The following is a 21,269-nucleotide window of genomic DNA, read 5'->3' on the forward strand; positions in this document are numbered from 1 at the left end:
GGCTCCCCGCTTTCTCTGGCTCCTAGTAATTAGCGCTTGCGCGACCCACGTGGGCAGAGCACTCTCGGGAAGATAGCCTCGCATTGGGCTGAAAGCTTCTTAAAAACAACCAGCCTGCTTTAACCACCCCAGTCTTTGCACCACTAGGATGGAAAGGGAGTGGTTGATAAATTAGTTGTTTATCATGTTTGTGTGTTTGTCTGGTTTGTTCTGTGATAGAGAACCTATGTCTTGGACAGAGACGGTCAAGAGGTAATCCGTGCTTAGGTATTTCTTCGATTTGTCCACTCATTCTGCTGGTGATGATGCTGAGAAGCATATGTGTATCCACAGAGGAAAAATGCATCGTATGTCAACCTCTTCGGGTTTGAAGCTGGAGAACCTGAGGTGGACAGGCACCATAGGCAACCCAGCGTCACTCTGCATTTGGGAGCCTTTGAAAGTATTAGGGAACAAACGCAACCACGCTAGGTAACCCGAACACTACAGCTCCTACACTGAAGAGAGCTGTGACTTAGGTTTGTTCGCAAGGAGAGTGCATGTTTGAACACTGTAACCCTGTAACACTTAGAATCCAAGACAAATTTCCACGTAGTCCTTCTAGAGTTTAGGACAAGGGATTGGGATAAGGGATGGACTAAGAACCACAAAGCTTCAGTGGAATCAGGTATGGAGCATATCGATCTACCAGCTCTGTATTTTATGGATCTTCTCTTTGTCAGGACTTTTTAAGAGGAATGCACACAATCTTGCACCCAGTTCTATTAGACGTTTGACCCAATAAGTAATTTTATTCACTCACAGGCAGTCACATTTATTCAACAATACTTCTGAGAACCTGCTCAGTACCAGGCAACCACCAAATAGAGTAATACAGTCATCAAGAGAGTCATGGTCATAGTGTTGAGGCTGGAGTGGCAAAGAGAGACACGTGACACAGTGGAGTGACTAATAGCACAAGCTTTGAGGTTGATTATATCTGCCCTCAAACCTTGATGCCACCATCTACAAGCTTTGTAATCTTGGGAAAGTTATCTAATGTCTAACCTCTCTTGAGCTCCTTCCGATGTAAAAAGTGAAGATGATAATAGTAAATGGAACTAGATCAACCTTTAAAAAAAATAATTGAATAGAGAATATTTAAGACACCTGGCAAGTAAGTTTCCAAATGGTTGCTTGCTTGAATGCTTCCTTAGTCATGTCTGACTCCGTTACCGAGTCCCAGCTTGCTCTGCTCACGGCCTGATAGGCCAGTGAATCCGAGAGAGGAAGTACTGGGGCAAGGAAGAGACTTTAGTCGGGAGCCGGCAGACTGAGAAGATGGCAGAATAGCGCCTCAAAATAGCCATCTTATTGGGGTCTGGATGCCAGGTTCTTTTATAGATCAGAGAGAAAGAAGCAATGAGGAACTAAAGTCAAAAGGCAGACTAGAGAGGGAGAGGCAGTGGGGAAGCAAAGTGAAAGGTTCTTCAGTCTTGCAAAACATCTCCAAAGGGATGTCCAGCCTTCAGAAGAAGGGGTGTGTTAATCTCTTCTATTCACAGGTGGGCAGGGACAAACAATCTCTCCTCGAACTGAACAAAGACACATTAATTTACATTAAAGCAGAGGGGCAGGTTCCTCTAAACAAGCCATTGAGTACGATTATAATAATAAAGGCAAGTTAAAGAAACAGTTTCCAACCTGGAGTCAGAATTGGCTTCCTCCCTGCAACATTTGCAGTCCCATGGATTGTAGCCCACCATGTTCCTCTGTCTCGGAGAAGGCAATGGCACCCCACTCCAGTACTCTGGCCTGGAAAATCCCATGGATGGAGGAGCCTGGTAGGCTGCAGTCCATGGGGTCACTAAGAGTCAGACACGACTGAGCGACTTCACTTTCACTTTTGACTTTCATGCATTGGAGAAGGAAATGGCAACCCACCCCAGTGTTCTTGCCTGGAGAATCCCAGGGGCGGGGGAGCCTGATGGGGCTCACAGAGTCGGACAAGACTGAAGCGACTTAGCAGCAGCAGCAGCAGCAGTAGCAGCAGCATGCTCCTCTGTCTATAGGATTATCCCAGCAAGAATACTGGAGTGGGTTGCCATTTCCTTTTCCAGGGGATCTTCCTGACCCAAGGATCAAACCCGTGTCTCTGGCATCTCCTGCATTGGCATTTGGATTCTTAACCACTGAGCCATCAGGAAAACCCCACACTGTGGAGATGCACTCCCCCTATTCTGGTGGCAAGGAAAGCTTCCCCAAGGAGCCATTTAAATCAAAACCCCCAAAGAAGAGCGTACATTAACCAAGGTGAAGAGCAGAGCCAAGAAGACAGGCCAGAGAGACTAGATATTCATGTAGGGTATATTTGAGGAGGAAGGTTGAGTCAGGAATAGTGACCCTCTGACTCTTTAGCTGCTTATTCTCTTGTCTCTTCAATTTTCTGTGTCTCTCTTCCATTCCTTTTCCTAAAACCCAGTTTCCTCATGACTGCTACTCACCCAAAACTTCAATAAACCAATGGCTTTAGTTTGGTTTTGGTGCTAAACTCAGGGAAAATGGATCTTATAGCTCCAGTGCCCACCACTGCTTGGGGGGCTCAGTCTCTCGTCTTTAAGTTCAGATTCTCATGAGAAATTTCAATGGGCTCAATCTAGATTATAGACTGATTTCTAGTTACATAAAGTCCTCCATCCCCAAGAGTCAACAGGTGGGACCACACAGAACACATTTTCTAGGGACCACCCCCTTAAGGATGGTTCAGTTCAGTTCAGTCACTCAGTCGTGTCTGACTCTTTGTGACCCCATGGACTGCAGTACACCAGGCTTCCCTGTCCATCACCAACTCCTGGAGCTTGCTCAAACTCATGTCCTTCGAGGTGGTGATGCTATCCAACCATCTCATCCTCTGTTGTCCCCTTCTCCTCCCACCTCCAATCTTTCCCAGCATCAGGTCTTTTCCAGTGAGTCAGTTCTTCAAATCAGTTGACTAAAGTATTAGAGCTTCAGCTTCAGCATCAGTCCTTCCCATGAATATTCAGGACTGATTTCCTTTAAAATTGACTGGTTGGATTTCCTTGCAGTCCAAGGGACGCTCAAGAGTCTTCTCCAACACCACAGTTCAAAAGCATCAATTCTTCGGCACTCAGCTTTCTTTTAGTCCAACTCTCACATCCATACATGACTACTGGAAAAACCATAGCTTTGAGAAGACAGACTTTTGTCGGCAAAGTAATGTCTCTGCTTTTTAATATGCTGTCTAGGTTTGTCACAGAGTTTGTCATTGAGGAGGGTAGAAGATTGTTTAAATAAAGAAGAAACTATGTCTGTATCGGGTCAATGGTAGGATTTTCCAGTGTCTTGCTGCTCAGAGTGTGGTTCCTGGACCACAAGCAGGACATTACCTGCTAACTTCTTAGATATGCAGAGCTTCAGTCCTCACCCTAGATCTACTGAATCACAATCTGCATTTTAATAAGATCCCCAGGGGACTCAAAAGCCCATTGAAGTGAGAAAGGTGCTTTTTTCATACACCTCCATTTTACAAATTGGCCATACAGATGACCCAACCAGTAACCATCACTTCTCATTTCTTGATCTTCATTGTGCTTCAGCCACTCATTCCAGTGCAACATTCTGGACTTTGGCAACACCCAGAATGGCACTGTGTTTGAAATAGGCCCAGATGGACCATTTATTAAGCCTTCTCCTCCAATCCCTTTACATCTTTCACTCCTGGTCAGTACATCAGTCCCTTGGTCCCTTCAGTGTCTCCGATTTTTTGGTCTCTTGACTCCTTCTCAGTGGATCTAGTCTCTTGTTTTCACTTTCTTCCAGCTTAGATTCTGTGTTCTCTCGCTGCAGTCACTCTTGTGATAGTATCTTCAGTTCTCTTATCCCACACCTGGGCAGAAAGTCCCCTAAAATGCTAACCCTTCTGCTTTCTCAACACCTGTGGCCAGGTGTCTAGTGCAGCTGGAGGGGGAAAAAAATCATAAATGTCCCTAATTAGAGTAATTTTAGATTTAAGGCAGCCAACCTCAAGTATGCCCTTAAAACCATGTGGAAGTCCTGTGTTGCCTGGACAACTGAGCTGTGTGTTGTCTCCGCTCCCTGACCCTCAGCAGACGACTCGGCTGCCTGCTTCACAGGGAAAAAACCAAAGCCATTCCACGGGAATTCCCTCTACTTCCCAGCACACCTACACACCCACCTCTGCCCACCCTCTTCTACTCCTCCTTCCCTCCAGTGAAAATGGAAGAGATGCCTGTCTGTCTCTCATGTTTTACGTTCCACTGCACCCCATGATCACAAGGCATCTCACAGCTATGATTATAATTTTTCTATGAAAAGCATTTAAACATGCTCAGTTTCAACCATGTTAAAACGAACAAGCAAAAACCTTGCATTAAACCGGTGTCTCCCTCTGGCTACCACACTCCTCCACACCCTCTCTGGAACTCTTGGTTGCCTTGGTAGCCAGTTTAATCCTCCCCTCTTCTCCCTGGAAAGCAGAGCTTACCTCCCATTATAAAGGGGAAAAAATGCCAGATGTACATTCGTAGCTGGAGGAGTGGAAAGTGAGTGTTAGGGTCACTGAGTCATTAAGGCAAGTCTGCTGGGGATTTTTAGGAGGGTTTTGTCCCTGATAAAAGGAGGGAAGTACATGAAGAGAGCTTTCCCTCTAGACATTGTCATGTGATGATGTGGCCTTTGGAGATGCTTCTACCATCTTATGACCATGTAGGGTGGCTTAAGAATATCCCAGAGAAACCAACTGGAGTCTTAAGTTGTGTGTTTCTTACATGTTGTGTGCGGGTCTCTCTGTGTGTGTGTCTCTCTGTGTGTGTGTCTCTGTGTGTGTGTGTGTGTGTATTGAATGGGAGTGACTCTATGGTCTGAATCATTTTTATCTGGGTATTCCCATGCTCATAGCTGAAAGTGTATTGACGCATTTTTAAAGCCAAACTTTCTGTAAAAAGCTCCACAGAGATCGTATCCTCTTCCTCCCTTCCCACATTTGCCTCAATCACTGAAATCTGGCTTAGCAGCACTACTTCCTGGGTGTTCTCTCAGGAAGGTTCTCATGAGAACTTTTTTGCTGAATCCACTGGACCCCTTTCAGGTCTCCTCCCACCTGGCCTTTCCGTGGCACTTTGCCTTTTAAAATGCGGGAAGTAACCTTTACTATAGGTCTTCTGCTCTTCCTCTGCACGTCTCTTAAATATTATTCCCCAGGGCTCCATCCTTCATCTTTTCTCTTCTTACTACATGCTTTGCAAGAGCCATGGCTTCAATTTCTATCTCTATGCTAAGGACTCCCAAACCTATATAAATGGACTTCCACGATTTGCCAGGAGAGAGATAATTTATGAAGAAAGTCACTTGTGAAGTTAAATAACTCCTTTATTTCAGATATAATTGAATCATGCTTCTCCCCTTCCGCTGTCTCTACAGTAAAGCTTCCCTGGAGAGCAGTGCCTCTCCATTCCAACTGGACATTAAATACTTAGGATTTTTGAATACCCTGGGTGCTTGGGGCCACACCCCAGGCCAATAATATCAGAATCTCTGGAGACAACACTCAGCAACAGTATTTTTTCAAAACTCCCCAGACAATTCTGATATGCAGCTAAGTAGAGAATCACTGGTTAAAGGGCAAAGAATTGGGCTCAAAATCTGGGCCTAGAGTTTCACTGTGGATCTTTATTCTGTTAGGGAAGCACACTGACGGAAACTGCCCACCTCTAGGCACCATAGTAACCATTTGCATGAGCTGTTTTACAACAGGAGGTCTGGTAAGGAACACAGAACTAATAAGCCACCACCAACCTGGAGAGTTCAGAAAAGATCAGAAAGTGACACCACATGTCCAACCACCTCCCAGAATCCTTCTCGCTGGCATCTGTCTTGGCTGAACACGCATGCTCCACCAGGAAGGACTCTGAGTCAGAAAGATTGACTAAAGACAACACAAACTAATCTCATTACCATGGGATTAGTCACCAAACCCAAGACTGTGGCAGAGCAGTTCTCCTGGGTTCTACCCTACTGCTCTCCGCCCACGTACTCTTTCCCAATAAAATCTCTTGCTTTGTCAGCACATGTGTCTCCTCAGCGGAGAAGGCAATGGCAACCCACTCCAGCATTCTTGCCTGGAGAATCCCAGGGACGGGGGAGCCTGGCGGACTGCCGTCTATGGGGTCGCACAGAGTCGGACACGACTGAGCAACTTCTCTTTCACTTTTCACTTTCATGCATTGGAGAAGAAAATGGCAACCCACTCCAGTACTCTTGCCTGGAGAAATTTTTGAAATACGTGTAGATTTATAGAAAACTTCTAAGGGTAGCACAGAGAGTTCTAGTACATACCCTTCACCACCCACCTTTCCCCAATGTTGTCATGTTACACAACTATGGCATATTTATCAAACCTGAGAAATTAATGTCACTCTGCTACTATTAATCGAATTACACACTTTATTTTGGAGTTTCCTAGTTTGAAATAAGGCTGATGTGTAGTAGAGAACTGTGGTACTGAGCACGTGTCAGAGGCTCAGTTTTATATCCATTAAAAGCTAAAGGAAAATAAATTTCCCCAGAGGATGTGAAAATGAAATGAGATATGGTAGGTGAAGCTGATTTTTATACTCTAAAGTGCTATTCACTGGAATGAATCACAAATGATAAAGAGTCATTTTTAGATGTTTTTATAATTGATTTGGCATTGCTACTAGAGTGGATAAAATATGAAACAGTGGTCTATTGCCCATGGCTGGAGCATAGTTCTCTATTTGAAAGTGCAAAATTTGCACAGAGAAATTAGAGCAATGAAATAAATATGCTAATTTAAGCCAATCCTCTTGAATAGGATCAAATAGATTTTTTAGCTGAGGACAATTCACTGAAGTTCTTACAATAAATTGTGAATTTTAAAATGTGTGTGTATTGCTTTTAATTAATTCTTAATTTAGAAATCTGAAATTAGTTTCATGGACAAGGTAAAGAATTTTTTAGGTTTTGAACTATATTACATTATTTTATTTTATTTATTTATTTGGTTGCTGGGTCTTAGTTGCAGCACACAGGATCTTTAGTTTTAGCATGTGAGATCTAGTTCCCAGACCAGGGATTGAACCCAGGCCCCCTGCAGTGGGAGCCCAGAGTCTTAGCCACTGGACCACGAGGGAAGTCCCTATAATACATTTCTTAAGAAAGCTTAGAAACAAATGATGGGAATGACAGTAGGCAGTTATCTTTTGTTACCATGTCATTCAAGATTTAGAATATCCCTGAAAATGATTTTGAGTAAATTAATTAAAATTCAGGCATTTAGCTTTAGGAGTAGTGTGTACTAGGTCTTGGCTTTGTCACTAATTGCATCACGTTTAGTTATGTATGTAACCCTAAGAGCTTCATTTCCTCATTGTAAATGAGAACAATGGGAGAGATTGCCTTTTAAAGATTTGTGGCACTAACATCAGGTGACTCTTTGGCCCTAAGAGAGGAAAGACTGAAGTTAAAGAGGAGAAAGAAAGGAAAATATAAATATATACGTAGTTTACAGATGCAGTGTAGCTGTACTAGCAATTTGTACAATGGCACTGGATATTTTGGGTCTTGTTCTGGGGGGCGGGGAGGGCAGGCTTAAGATCTTTCTCACAAAGGTGTTTGCGTTATGACAGATATTTTTAAAGCCATCACCACAGCATCACACACTCAAGCCCTAACCTGCTCGCCTTGCTGAGGGGGTCCTTCCCCTGTGGTTTCAGTTGTCCTCTTCATAGACCTAACAACGGGGTAATCACCCTTCTTTTCTTAGAATAATGTCACTTTAATTATTTTAAGGGAGACAAGACAGGAATCCAGCTCTCTCATTGCTTAGGAATCCACATTCATAGTGAAAAACATTTAAAGAAGTAAATGGTATCACTTAACAAACTATGATGTCTCTTGCTAATTATGGGAAATTTATCAAATTAACTTTTTAAGTGTAAAAATACAGAAAAGTTTCCAAAAATGAAAAAGCTAAGCATTCATCATTCTTACTTCTGACTTGTTAAATAAAATAAATAGGACATTACATAACAGATTTCTTTTCCAGGGAAGAACTTTGGGGAAGTTTTGTTTTTTTTTTTTTTTTTTTAAGAAGCATGTTAAGATGTAGAATAAAATAATTAAATAAATAACAACCAAGGTAAAGAAATTCTCATGCAACCTGTCCATCCAACAACACACGCATTTTTCCTTCTTCAAGAGTCATTTATATTCTCCCTCGTGAAAATATTAGCACCACTTCCCCTTTGGCTGGGTTCCCTGACACTCCCTACAGTGAGAGCAGACATCTGATACTGAGCCTCTATTTTGGGAAAAGATATTAACACTCAGAATCCACATAGGAAGAAATCTCATCTAGAACACCCAGTGTATTTTTCAACTCCATCCCCTGAAAGAGTGATCTGAGCAGAGCCTCTGAATGTCTGATATAATTAGCCAACAGCGCCTTCCATTCCCCACTGTGGCGGGTTGCATTGTGGATTCTCGAAAGACGTTTACCAAACACCTGTGACTGCAACCTTATTTGAAAAAAGGATCTTTGCAGGCATAATCAAGGTAAGAATCTCGAGATGAGATCATCCTGGAATAGTATGGCCCTACATGCAATAACAAGGGTCCTTGCAAGAGACGAAGGCCAGGGCAAGACAGCCTGAGGCTGCAGCGCCAAGGGTTGCTGGCAGCTGCCCGAAGCTAGCACAGAGGTGAGAAACAGATCGCCCTCAGAGCCTCCAGATAACCCTGCTGACGCCCTGACTTTGGACTTCTGGGCTCCAGAGTTGTGAGAGCATAAATTTGTGTTGTTGTCAGCCACTCGGTTTGTGGTTATTTGTTAAACAGTCTTGCAAAATGAATACTGGGCACTTCTGGGAGTTGCTCCCTCTCTCACTAGAGATGTTGCAAGAAGTTAATAAGGTTGGCCAAGCTTTCTCCTGAGGTAAGTCCCCTAGAAGAACCACTTGTTCCACAGTGAAGAGGGTCCTAAGAGAACCATTAAGTAGATGTACAGAAAAGGAAACCTATTGCCCGTAGAGTATGACACTTACCTATCAAATAAGGACCTGAGTTTTGAACAGACACGCAGAACTTTAGGATCATCCTACAATGTCATCCTTACACGCTACGCCTGCTTCAAGCTGCTACCTTCACTTACAGTTTTTTGTTTTTGTTTTTTTTTTTTGACTTTACCACATGGGCTGTAGGATCTTAGTTCCATGACCAGGGATGGAGGTGGCACCCCCTGCAGTGGAAGTGTGAAGCCTTAGCCCCTGGACCTCCAGTGAAGTCCGACAACAGCACTTTAAAGCAAAGATGTAAAATATTAGGATATCTCCACCTCTACTGCTGGCATTTCTGTCAGAAGAACTGCTATACTTGTTAGGTCATAAAGGTGCAGGAGATAATACTTCTCACCCCAGTAATTCTAAACCTAGGATTGTAGAGGCAGCTCTAAACCAACACAGTAAGAGACTTGGGAGTTTCAAGGTAACATTACTTGAGATAACAAAAGAGTGGAAGCAGCACAAATGTCCATCAACAAAAGAACCGATGAAGTCAGTGGACCAGATCTATATGGTGGAATACAACAAGGAAAGTGAGTGAACATTTCAACATGCCAACATGGACGAATCTCACAACCATAACGATGAACAGTAACCGAAAAAAGTAAGTTGCAGAATGCTCATGATGCTGCTGCTGCTGCTAAGTCGCTTCAGTCGTGTCCGACTCTGTGCGACCCCAGAGACGGCAGCCCACCAGGCTCCCCCGTCCCTGGGATTCTCCAGGCAAGAACACTGGAGTGGGTTGCCATTTCCTTCTCCAATGCAGGAAAGTGAAAAGTGAAAGTGAAGTCGCTCAGTTGTGTCCGACTCTTAGCGACCCCATGGACTGTAGCCCGCCAGGCTCCTCCATCCATGGGATTTTCCAGGCAAGAGTACTGGAGTGGGGTGCCATTGCCTTCTCCAAGAATGCTCATGAGTACATAGCAAACACTGGAAGTGCCCTGCTCATAAACCCTTAGGCCTTATCATCGCAGCACAGGCCAGTCTAACCCTTAACTGTCAGTAACTTAAACCCTTTGCCGGGGGATTGCTCTGTTTGCAAAGCCCACTCTGGCTGCACACGGGGCAAGCGGGAATGCCAGGAAGTTCACAGCATCCAAGAGCCAGCCCTCAACCAGTGATCCACAGGGCTTGGGTAGAAATCCTTGGGAGGAATAGTTCCACCGTGTATCTTCTACTCTGTCTCCTCCATGCGATTAAGGTACAGATGTCCACAGGGGTAGTAACTTCTTTCTTGGCTGCTTTTTCTTCCTTGTCTCAGGTCCCCACTCCCTTGCTGGGGCTTTGTGACTGTGATGGCTACTTTTACATGTCAGCTGAGCTAAGCAATGCCCAGATGGCTGGTAAAACCTCTCTGGGTGTGTTTTGGGGGGGCATGCCTTGGAAAGACATTAGCATTTGAATGGGAAGACTAAGTAAAGATGGTGGCCCCCACCAATGCAGGTGGTCACCACCCAACTCACTGGGGACTGAACAGAACAAGAAAGCTGCGAAAGGGTGAATGTGCTCTCTCTGCTGAGCTGAGACACCTGTCTTCTCTACCTTTGGACACTGGCGCTCCTGGTTTGTGGGCTGTCAGACTTAGACCAGACTTACACTCTCGGGCCCTGATTCTCAGGCCGTCAGACTCGGGGCTGAATAACACCACCTGCTTTCCTGGTTGTCCAGCCTGGAGACGGCAGATGGCAATACTTCTAAGCCTCTACAACCACATGAGTCAACTCCTATAATAAATACAAATCTCCTCTTATATGCATCTATACATATCCTATTGGTTTTATTTCTCTGGATAACCCTGACTAATACAGTGGCTCGCCTCTCAGATAAACTACTTGTATTAGAATTCATATCTCAGAGAGTGCTTCTGGGCAAACAAAACCAAGGCAGTAGGGCTCTATTTGTATGTGATTCAAAAATAAGTAGAATAACAATCTGTTGTTAAGAAGAGGTGCAGCATGTAGTTAAGGGTAAAGAAGCTAGAGTGGACTGCCTGGGTTTGAAGCATCTGCCACTTACTAGCTGTGTGCCTCTGAGCAAATCTCTAAACCTTTCTGTGCCTCAGTTTCCCCGTCTGCTGAATGGGGATGGTAACGATATTTACCTTTATGATTGTTGTGAGGACTAGACTTAAAATACGTAACAAATTTAGAATACTGTCTTAAGAGTCCAAGCTATTACTACTGCATTTGCAATAAAACCATAAGGGAAATTTTAAACACAATATTCAGAAGCATTGTAACTTTTCAAAGCAAGGAGTTTGATAGGTTCAGAGCTGGGTATATGGGGGTCTCAAAGGTGCTAGTTAAGTTCTGTTTTTTTAAGTTGGGTAATGGATATATTTTTGTTGTTTTATTACACTTTATAACTTACATGTAAACTGTCTTTTAAAATATCTATCAAATAGTGCATAATTTTTTAAAGGTGAAAAAGTAATCTCCAAATATATTCAAATTTGTGTCTCTTATGATCTCACGGTACTGTTTCAGCTAAGGTTGCCCCTCCCCCACTTTCCAAGCGTTCCCTGGAGGTAGTGACCTTTCAGACTTTGCCTGAGTGGCCCCTTTCAGGAGACTTTCCCAGACACCTGTACCCTGTGAGGCCCTGGGCCCAGCCCACATCACATGATCCTCCTGGAGTTTCTCAGCAACCTTGTACTGTTATCTTTAAACATATCTTAACTTTAAAAATTCTATCCTTTTGAATGAGCATCGCACTTAAAATATTTAACAATTAGTATATGTTTACTTTGGGCTTCCCTGGTGGCTCAGATGGTAAAGAATCTGCCTGCAATGCAGGAGACCTGGGTTTGATCCCTGGGTTGGGAAGATCCCCTGGAGGAGGGCATGGCAACCCACTCCAGTACTCTTGCCTGGAGAATCCCATGGACAGAGCAGCCTGGCGGGCTATGGTTCATGGGGTTGCAAAGAGTTGGACACGACTGAAGCAACTCAGCACACACACATGCACACATATGCTTACTTTAGAAAAAAGATACTTGTGCAAAAAAAGAAAACGGTATTTTCACAATATCATCACTCACCTATAACCACTGTTAATATCCTGATGTCTGTCCTTCAGGACTTTATATTCTATTATACATTTAAAAACAAAATTACATTATAAAGTAGTGCTACTAAATGATATCCTTTTAAAACTTAATATACTGGAAACATCTTTTTTTTTTTTATTAAAATACTGAGTTTATTTCACATGTATATTTTTGTCTCCCCACCATTTCCATCTGTCTGACCACCAATACTACTATTCCTATCATAATATTCCATACATACTTAAAACCAAGCAAAGGGTGGAGTTCCATCGTTAAAAACTAAACAGGCATTTTGGACAACACATTCTTGGCAATGGAACATGGACAACATTTATCAGACACGGTAGGGAAAGTTCTCACTCTGCATTATAAAAAGGACAGCCAGATATCAACTGTTACAGAAATGAAATAAGACGGAAATTTTTTAACAAACTGTTTAAACTATTTTCTTAAAGAGACTTCCTCCACTGCCAGAGATCTTGAATAGCCTCCTGGTCAGTCATCCGGAAACAATTCTTCACATAATTGATAAACTTGGCTTCCACTTTGGGAAGGGAACCACCTTTTTCTATACTTGCTTGCATTTTTGCTTTAGTGTCTTCTACAGAGCTAGGTCCTTTCGGTGTTTCAGGTGTTTTTTCCTGTTTTTTGAAGGATTCTTGGCCTTTCGATCTTGGTGTTGACGGTTTTGAGTCTTTTCCATTTTGGTTTGATTTTTGTGCATTTTTGGCTGGAGTATCTCATACAGATTTCTTTACTGGAGCTTTTTCTTCAACTTCCTCCTCAGCATCGTCATCGTCATCATCTTCATCTTCATCAGCAGCAAGCTTTACTTTTTTCTGGGGAAACTTGCTACCACTGCCAGGGGCAGAACGCTTTCCAGATATACTTAGGAGTTTCACCTCCTCCTCCTCTTCTTCTTCTGACTCTGCATCTTCCTCCACAGCTACTAAGTGCTGTCCACTGATATGCACAGGCCCTGAACCACACTTGAACCGTAAGACCACAGGTGGTGTAATTTCAAAGTCCCCAAGAGAAACCGTTGGCTGTACAGACATTTTCAAAGTTGCCAGTGTTACTTTAATTGGACTGCCTTCACAATTCATGGCCTCTGCTTCAACAATGTATAACTCATCCTTTGCTCCAGCCCCTAAACTGACCGTTCTTAAATATAACTGGTGCTCATTTTCATCATTATCCACCTTGAAGTGATAATCTCTGTCAGCCTTTAGTTCACAACTGAAAAGATAGTTCTGGGGCCTCAAGGGGCTCATGTCCATGTCCATTGACTCCTCCATGGGTTGGCGGCACGCACTAACGTGGGAGAGAAGCCGGACGGAATTAAACGACTACTATTCGAACCAGCAGCCGCACAGGACGGAATCACACCAGGGCTGTGTGATTTTTTTTTTTGAGAAGATTTCATTGCAGGAATAAACAGAAGAGATTCAACGGCTGCTTAGTCAACAGAAAAGAGGCAGAGTTTACTGTAAGGATGCCTGGCGCTAAGGAACACAGGATCCACGAGACCCTAGAAGGAAATGCAGGTATGAAAGGCAGCAGGAGTTTGAGAAGCCCCTCTAGGGCTCCACCATTAAAATGATTACATGTCTCTGTGTATCCGGGCGTTCTCTTCTCTGTATTGACAGGCTTTCTTGCCCTAGGTATTATTTTTTTAGGTCCTTAAAGCTTCTGCTTTTTCAGTTTCTTCTTTCTCGTGACTTCAACTTATTGAAACCTTTGGCTTTTTTGTGACCCATTATTACCCTTTTAGTATCTCTTTATCTTGTGGAGTTTCACCTTTAGCCTCACTCTGCCAATCACCTAAATCTCTCGGCAGTTTCTATTTCAGGCTTACAAGACTCAGATTCTGATGGACCCTGACAGTCTCCTTAGGGGCAGGACTTCCGTCTCAGGACTTGAGGTGAGTCAGTGGTCAAGAGACTGGCTGTCCTCGAGCCAGGTGGTCACTGCTGGTCTCCTTGGTCGTGTCCTTCCCCTGCCCCCATGCCCCTCCTTTATTCTTGCCTATAAAATGTGTCTGGCTAGAGTTGTGGTGCCCTCTTGTGGAAGCTCTAGGTATTAAGTGAAAGAAAGTATTCACTCATTCTTGTCCAACTCTGCAACCCAGGCTCCTTTGTCCATGGAATTCTCCAGGCAAGGATACTGGAGTACATTGCCATTCCCTTCTCCAGGGGATCTTCGTGACCCAGGAATCAAACCCACAGTTCTCCCACATTGCAGGCAGATTCTTTACCATCTGAGCCACCAGGGAAGCTTTTAGGTATTAAAAGTACCATCATTTTCTTCTAAAATTGTTTTCAAATTATGGGTACATGAATTTAGGGTCATAAAATCAACTAGAGACTGACAACTAGAATTTTAAGAATGGAATAGAGTGGAAGGAAATGGAACAGAATAGACTGGAACTGAACAGAATGGAACAAAACAGAATGGTGTAGCACAGAAAAGAACAGAACAGGATAAATGAGTGTATCACACTTCCTATGACTGAGTACTGTTTCATGAAAACTTATTTCATGTGTGTGTGTGTGTGTGTAAAACAATGTATGTGATATTCAAAAACTCTGAAAACTGGCATGACATAGGAATAAACATTCATCATAAATAACTAGTACAGTTGAACTGGTGAGAGACAGCTGCTCCTCAGCCTATTATGGATGGGCATGGATGTGATAAACATGCTTATTTATTGATATCGGTCACATCAAAAGAACTTGAAAGACACTGTTCTAGGACTCAGTATAGTTATATATCAGAATTTTAATGATCATCCTATTTGTACAGATGTGCTACAGTTCATGCAACCTAGTGGCCCTCTCCCTTTTTCCATCTCCTCTCTAATCCCAAGGAATATGAAACAGTCCCACCACTAAGAGAGGCCCTAAGTGATTTGGATACGTGCTCATGACACAACTCTCCTGCGTATGGCACACGTATTCATTCTCTCACCCCTCTCTCCTTTCATTCTCCTCCTCCTCCTTCTCTCTCTCTGTCTCACACACACAGCATTACTCCTCCTTCTCTCTCTCACACACACACACACAGTATTACTCCTCCTTCTCTCTTTCTCTCTCTCTCTCACACATACAGCATTACTATTTTTAACTGTTTTCCTGTTATTGGAGCACTGGTAGGGTGGCCTGGTTAACAGCATGGGATTCTAGAGGTTAACTGTTGGGGTTAAATCCTGACTGTTTCATCTACTGGGTATGTGACCCCATGAATTAACCTCTCTGTGGCCCCCAGTCCTTCATCCGCAAAATGGGCATAATAATAATAACAGAGTTGTCTGGGAAGGCTGAATGTAAACTCCTTAGAAGAGTGTCTAGGACATAGGACTCAATTCAATGATAGCTCTTATCATTATTTAGACTGTGTCCAGTGTTTCACAATTATAAGTAAAAATATTGATTCAGTGAATACTTCTGTAGCAACATCTATGGAAAACAGACTTAAGTCACCATAGGGAAATAGATTGCTAGGTGAAACAGATACATTTTTATTTTTATTTTTTATTTTTCAGATACATTTTTAATTAAAGCTTTAAAAAAATTTGCTAAATTATCTACCTGCAAGGCCTTTCTTCTACCATTGTTTGAGAGTGTGTTTCCCAGAAACTGTAGTCAACACTAGGAGTTATGATTTAAAACAATAAATGCTGCTAATCTGATCAGGAAATATGATACTTATCATTATATCAGTTTGCTTATCTTTGCTTACTAGCACAGTAGAATAATTTTTCAAGTGCTTACTGGCCATTTATGTTGACACTCCAGCAAAGCATCTTGAGAATGTGTCTTGATGCTGAGTTGGTTTTACTTGAGATTACATCCCCATTAACCTGTAAAACCCTCACATTCAGATCTTTCACACCAGCTGAGCACAAGTCCTGTATGCAACTGGTTCCAATACAGCTTAGCTGAATTAAGTATCACGGCTACCACATCTGATTCCTGCAATGAATTTCTGAGTCTAGTACTTAGAAAAAGAAAGACATCAGACTGATCTACACTGCACTGTCTTACAAATAGCCTTGGACAAAGGGAGCCAGTGGCCTTCCTTTGTGCGTCTGAGAATTGGGTGACTACATGTTGTTCAGTTGCTCAGTCATGTCTGACTCTGCGACCCCATGGACTGCAGCACACCAGGCTTCCCTGTCCTTCACCATCTCCTGGAGCTTGCTCAAACTCATGTCCATTGAGTCAGTGATGCCATCCAACCATCTTATCCTCTTTTGCCCCCTTCTCCTTCTGCCCTCAATCTTTTCCAGCAACAGGGCCATTTCTAATGAGTCAGCTCTTCACATCAGGTGGCCAAAGTATTGGTGATTAATAAGAGCATTTACATATATTTTTAATTAGTTTCTCTGTGGAGGTTATTTGTCAAAATGTTCCTCTTCTCAAAAAAGAGAACTGTTTTTGTATTGACACTATGCAAAGGCTATAGTTTCAAATGGGACAGCCTTTCCATCATCTACAAATGAGTATAAGGCAATTACTGTGTGCTAGGTATGGGAAAGGACTGTGTGTGTGTGTGTGTGTGTGTGTGTGCATGCTCATGTGTGCAAGGGCAAGGGTGGGTATGTGTACAACGTTCAAAACACAAGCACTTCCCTTCGAAGATTAGCCTTTAGTTGGTGAAGGAAGCAGCATGGTATGGATAGAACGATGCTGAAGAGTATCCAGAAACTGGCATTCTGTTCCCAAGCAGCTCAAACTTACTTTGTCAACTCAGGCAAGTCCCTTAACCTCCCTGCACTTCAGTTTCTTTACCTGGAAAACTAAAAGCAATGAGACTGTTTCTAACAACCCCCTGTGAGCTATACAGTATAAGAAATAAAGGGATGGGATGAGACAAACACATAAGACTCATAAGTGGTTGCTGTCAGGCAGTGAGAGACGGGCCAGGCAAGGGAGAAAGGTTTAAAGCAGGGAGATGGCATGTCTGGGTGAGGCAATCGAGGGGGATCTGTGTAAAGGTTACATCTCAGCTAACCTGGTGGATAGAGCAGAGGGCGTGGGAAACAAAATTGGGGGAAGAGCAGCAGCAAAGAAGAAAAGCTAAGGTAAGAAAGTGCCAGACATCTCCAAGGAAGGAGAATGAGCAGTTTGGCTGCAACACAGGGCTCACTCAAGCATCCAGTGAGATTTCACTGGGAAAATGAAAGAGGAGTGGGGAAGGGCCTTGACCTGGCACAGGCATTCACCCACAGGGTTTCAGGCCAGAGGCAGGAGGGGTGTCTCAGGATTTCTAGGAGCACCAAGATGAGAGAGGAGCATGCAAGGGTCTGTTGATGCATGTGTGTGGGTAAGAGTGATGGGGGGAGGAGCTTCCCTGGTGGCTCAGTGGTAAGGAATCCACCTGCAATGCAGGAGACGCGGGTTCAACCCCTGACGCAGGAAGATCCCACATGCCGCTGACTAGCAACGTTTGTGCACCCTAACTATTAAGCCTGTGCTCCAGAGCCTGGGCGCCACAACTACTGAGCCTCCACGCTGCAAATACTGAAACTCGCGCTCTGCAACAAGAGCGGCCACGGCAGTGAGAAGCCCGTGCACCACAGCTAGAGAGTAGCCCCTGCTCAACCCACCTAGAGAAAAGCCTGCTCAGCAACAAAGACCCAGTGCAGCCAAAAATAAATAGATAAAAGTATTTTTTAAAGAAAAGAGTGAGTAAGATGGCTCCATGGGGCATGGTCAGTCCAGCTGTGAGTCGTGGGACGATGTGAAGGTTTTTTGAACAGAGTCAACAAAGAGCAGTGTTCTAGGGCAACTGACCTGGGGGAAATATAGCGGAGGCTGGAGAACTCAAGAGACTGGAGAAGGGAGGCCAGTTAGGAAACTTAAAGAATTCATGCCCTTGGGCCTAACTCTGGGTTCTGGCAATGAACAGGAAGAAGTAGTTATGGCTACAAGAGCTTCTGAGGAATTGCTGATAGAAAATTCCCCACAGGAAGTTGGTGATGCAGACTGAAGATGGAGGTGAGAAAGGCTCCAGTGAAGGGCAGACGGTGGAATCATAGAGCCTCGGAGCACAAAGGAGGAGAAACGCTTGCTTCTCTGAGCTGGAGAAGAAAATTTCCAAATGGAGGAGAAAGAGTTCACACCTCTGTTTTTTTCTTTTTTTTTCAGTAAAGTATGGTGCAGTGGGAGGAGGTCTCCTGAGTAGTTTGGGGAGGGAGTTTTGCAGCCAGACAGACATAGAATGATTTTTAGTTAGTGGCTTCACCACTGACGGGCTTCCCTTGTGGCTCAGCTGGTAAAGAATCCACCCGCTATGCAGGAGCCCTGGCTTTGATCCCTGGGTTGGGAAGATCCCATGGAGAAGGGAAAGGCTACCAACTCCAGTATTCTGGCCTGGTGAATTCCATGGACTGTATATATATAGACCGTGGGGTTGAAAAGAGTCAAACAGGACTGAGCGACTTTCACTTTCACTTTCCACCACGGACAGAAGGGATGATGATCCATAAGATTATTTTAATCTAGTTAAGATTCTGCTTCCTCATTTGTAAATGGAGATGTTAATAATACATCGACATTCTAGGAATCAGCGAACTAAAATGGACTGGAATGGGTGAATTTAACTCAAATGACCATTATATCTACTACTGTGGGCAGGAATCCCTTAGAAGAAATGGAGTGGCCATCATGGTCAACAAAAGAGTCCAAAATGCAGTACTTGGATGCAATCTCAAAAACAACAGAATGATCTCTGTTTCCAAGGCAAACCATTCAGTATCACAGTAATCCAAGTCTATGCCCCAACCAGTAACGCTGAAGAAGCTGAAGTTGAATGGTTCTATGAAGACCTATAAGACTTTTTAGAACTAACACCCCAAAAAGATGTCCTTTTCATTATAGGGGACTGGAATGCAAAAGTAGGAAGTCAAGAAACACCTGGAGTAACAGGCAAATTTGGCCTTGGAATACGGAATGAAGCAGGGCAAAGACTAATAGAGTTTTCCCAAGAGAACGCACTGGTCATAGCAAACACCCTCTTCCAACAACACAAGAGAAGACTCTACACATGGACATCACCAGATGGTCAACACCAAAATCAGATTGATTATATTCTTTGCAGCCGAAGATGGAGAAGCTCTATACAGTCAGCAATAACAAGACCAGGAGCTGACTGTGGCTCAGATCATGAACTCCTTATTGCCAAATTTAGACTTAAATTGAAGAAAGCAGGGAAAACCACTAGACCATTCAGGTATGACCTAAATCAAATCCCTTATGTTATACAGTGGAAGTGAGAAATAGATTTAAGGGACTAGATCTGATAGACAGAGTGCCTGATGAACTATGGACAGAGGTTCATGATATTATACAGGAGACAGGGATCAAGACCATCCCCAAGAAAAAGAAATGCAAAAATGCAAGATGGCTGTCTGAGGAGGCCTTACAAATAGCTGTGAAAAGAAGAGAAGTGAAAAGCAAAGGAGAAAAGGAAAAATATAAGCATCTGAATGCAGAGTTCCAAAGAATAGCAAGGAGAGATAAGAAAGCCTTCCTCAGCGATCAATGCAAAGAAATAGAGGAAACCAACAGAATGGGAAAGACTAGAGATCTCTTCAAGAAAATCAGAGTTACCAAGGGAACATTTCATGCAAAGATGGGCTCGATAAAGGACAGAAATGGTATGGACCTAACAGAAGCAGAAGATATTAAGAAGAGGTGGCAAGAATACATAGAAGAACTGTACAAAAAAGATCTTCATGACCCAGATAATCATGATGGTGTGATCACTCACCTAGAGCCAGACATCCTGGAATGTGAAGTCAAGTGGGCCTTAGAAAGCATCACTACGAACAAAGCTAGTGGAGGTGATGGAATTCCAGTTGAGCTATTCCAAATCCTGAAAGATGATGCTGTGAAAGTGCTGAACTCAATATGCCAGCAAACTTGGAAAACAGAGCAGTGGCCACAGGACTAGAAAAGGTCAGTTTTCATTCCAATCCCAAAGAAAAGCAATGCCAAAGAATGCTCAAACTACTGCACAATTGCACTCATCTCACACGCTAGTAAAGTAATGCTCAAAATTCTCCAAGCCATGCTTCAGCAATACGTGAACCATGAACTTCCTGATGTTCAAGCTGGTTTTAGAAAAGGCAGAGGAACCAGAGATCAAATTGCCAATATCTGCTGGATCATGGAAAAAGCAAGAGAGTTCCAGAAAAACATCTATTTCTGCTTTATTGACTATGCCAAAGCCTTTGACTGTGTGGATCACAATAAACTGTGGAAAATTCTGAAAGACATGGGAATACCAGACTACCTGACCTGCCTCTTGAGAAATGTGTATGCAGGTCAGGAAGCAACAGTTAGAACTGGACATGGAACAACAGACTGGTTCCAAATAGGAAAAGGAGTATGTCAAGGCTGCATATTGTCACCCTGCTTATTTAACTTATATGCAGAGTACATCATGAGAAGCACAAGCTGGAATCAAGATTGCTGGGAGAAATATCAATAACCTCAGATATGCAGATGAGACCACCCTTATGGCAGAAAGTGAAGAGGAACTAAAGAGCCTCTTGATGAAAGTGAAAGAGGAGAGTGAAAAAGTGGGCCTAAAGCTCAACATTCAGAAAACTAAGATCATGGCATCTGGTCCCATCACTTCATGGGAAATAGATGGGGAAACAGTGGAAATAGTGTCAGACTTTATTTTTTTGGGCTCCAAAATCACTGCAGATGGTGGCTGCAGCCATGAAATTAAAAGACACTTACTCCTTGGAAGGAAAGTTACGACCAACCTAGGTAGCATATTGAAAAGCAGAGACATTACTTTGCCAACAAAGGTCCGTCTAGTCAAGGCTATGGTTTTTCCAGTGGTCATGTATGGATGTGAGAGTTGGACTGTGAAGAAAGCTGAGCACCAAGGAATTGATGCTTTTGAACTGTGGTGTTGGAGAAGACTCTTGAGAGTCCCTTGGACTGCAAGGAGATCCAACCAGTCCATTTTAAAGGAAATCAGTCCTGGGTGTTCATTGGAAGAACTGATACTAAAGCTAAAACTCCAATACTTTGGCCACCTCATGCGAAGAGTTGACTCATTGGAAAAGACTCTGATGCTGGGAGGGATTGGGGGCA

The 21,269-nt window shown here is 43.3% G+C and overlaps 1 pseudogene across 1 annotated transcript; it reads right to left on the reverse strand.

Annotated features, from left to right (window-relative positions):
* Positions 1-12,272: 12,272 nt before the first annotated feature.
* LOC147374470 (nucleophosmin pseudogene) lies at positions 12,273-14,087 on the reverse strand (annotated as a pseudogene). The gene has a single exon (XR_015162795.1). The product of XR_015162795.1 is annotated as a nucleophosmin pseudogene (transcript).
* Positions 14,088-21,269: the final 7,182 nt, after the last annotated feature.

This window comes from Bos grunniens, chromosome 4, assembly GCF_055505025.1.
Source record: "Bos grunniens cultivar Pamir isolate PY7600 chromosome 4, Bosgru_T2T1.0, whole genome shotgun sequence".
Lineage (NCBI taxonomy): Eukaryota > Metazoa > Chordata > Mammalia > Artiodactyla > Bovidae > Bos > Bos grunniens.